Here is a 2094-nt window from a genome sequence, read left to right on the forward strand (position 1 = left end):
TAGCTTTGTAAACACGAGCAACCTTGGTGCTTATCATTTCGTATCAGAGCATTGGTCGACATCCTTTGGCCGGCTCTAGAGGTGAAATATCTTTACTTTATGTAATTTTATTTTTCTGTTAATTTCCTTTTTCGAAAGTAGTTTCTTACAAAGTGTAACAAGATATAACTTGTCTTGAAATTCTTGTATTTTGCTCTCGGATCATTAGCAAAGAAAAAAAAAATAGAAGCAAAGTCTACCATTCTATTGCCTTTGTAAGCTTAGTAACTATAAACCAAGTTTGAAATGATAAAAACTTTCTCTTTCAAAATCCTTTTTCCTTTCAAAAACAGAAAACGTTTTCAAATACCCCTAAGGAATCTGCACACTCCCTCCTTACACTAAGACTTTTACATCTAAAAGACCGGCTACTAGCCCCTGAGGTTTCCACACACTAACATCGGTTTCAACCACAGCTACTCGTAGAATGACTTTGGAACTAACAGCTAGGTCATAAGACGACGACAATGAGAACCACGAAGTCACTTATCACCATCCTTACTGCTATTTTCAAAGTCAACACCCAACCTAAAACTAAATGGGTGTCTACAGTAGGACTCGGAAATCATAACTACATTTTCTTTAACTCTCATTGTTTTTACCACTTTTTTCTTTCTAACACAAGTCTTTTCCCCACTCTTATTTTCTCTGACAAAGACTCTTTTTTACTCTTTTGCAACTTTTGTCTTCTTTTTTTTTTCTTTTTTTTTTTCTTTTTCTTTCTTGGTTTTTAAGCTAAGTGCTTTTCAACACTTTCTTTCTTTCCAACTGACTCTTTTTCAAAGGAAAATAGCATGATTTTTCAAATATAAATAACACTTTATCTTTCTGAAACAACGACTCACACAACGACTGTCCCCCCCAAACTTACGAGAGACAGTGTCCTCACTAGGAAAAGACTTTTGCATCGGATGAAAAAGGCTTAACAATAAAAGGGACAAGGACTTCCTATATAGGGGCAAAGAAAAAGCTTAAAGTTTGTAAAGATCAAAAAGACATAAAAGAAAATGAGTTTATCACATAAACAGAGGAAATAGCTCAAAGCTTAGTAAGGCATAAAACAGAAAACTCAACAATCTCTTATAATCATCATCGACATGAAATCACATGCACAGCACAGATGCTTCAAAATAGGCATGTGAAAAGCTAAACTAAGGCTAAGTGAAGGCATACTTTAAGTGATCAGAAGATAAACGATACTAATTTATACATGCTTCAACTGAGCTCGAAACATAATCAATACAAAAACATGCGTAGTAATGCTAGAATATGCAAACTACGTCATTAACCAAAAAAAATAAAACACAAAAAATAGCAAAGAAGGAACCTCCCCTTCATGAAGTCGGAGGTTGTGGACTAGGATCAGTGTCAGTACTGGAAGATGGATGACCAAAGATAGCAGCTAGCGCTGGAGGCCATGAAGGTAAAACCGCAAAATCCAATGAAGCCCTCAAGTTGTAGATATGTTGCACGACTTCTCGAACCTGATCTCGCAGCTGTTGGTTCTCCTCTCGAAGACGACGGATCTCCGATGTAGGAGACATCCCAGTATCTTCCCTTCTTTGTAACGCATGGGCGATAATACGCCGAATATTCGTCTCTTCCACAATTGGGGCATCTCTCTTAATTTGATCCTCAGGGAGCTGTACACCTTGTCGCAAGCATAAAGAAGTGACCAAACGTGGGTGATAAAGCTTACCACGTGTCCGGTGGGCACACTCACGGATGCTGGTATTGATCAATTCTCCATAATTCACATCTATGCCCTTTAGCATGGCATAAACCAGCAGTGCCCTATCCTGAGTGACATGCTCATTATGCTCCGTTGGCAGAATTCTTTTTTTGACTATGTATAACCATCCTGCAGCAGCTAGGGAAACATCCTCGGGTTTTAGTCGTACCTTGCCATGAGTAGTCAAATCCCAAGTGGCAGAGGGCTTCCCAACACATTCTAGAGCCTCATCAAGCTGTTCCAGAGTCGGAGTCACTAAAATCTTGTTGCCCACAGCATCTCTGATATTCTTAATGTTGAAGGTGTAGTTGATCTAAGTGGCA

Source organism: Momordica charantia (genome assembly GCF_013281855.1).
Source record: "Momordica charantia cultivar OHB3-1 chromosome 4 unlocalized genomic scaffold, Mcharantia_2.0 BLBB01000004.1, whole genome shotgun sequence".
In the NCBI taxonomy this organism is placed as follows: Eukaryota; Viridiplantae; Streptophyta; class Magnoliopsida; order Cucurbitales; family Cucurbitaceae; genus Momordica; species Momordica charantia.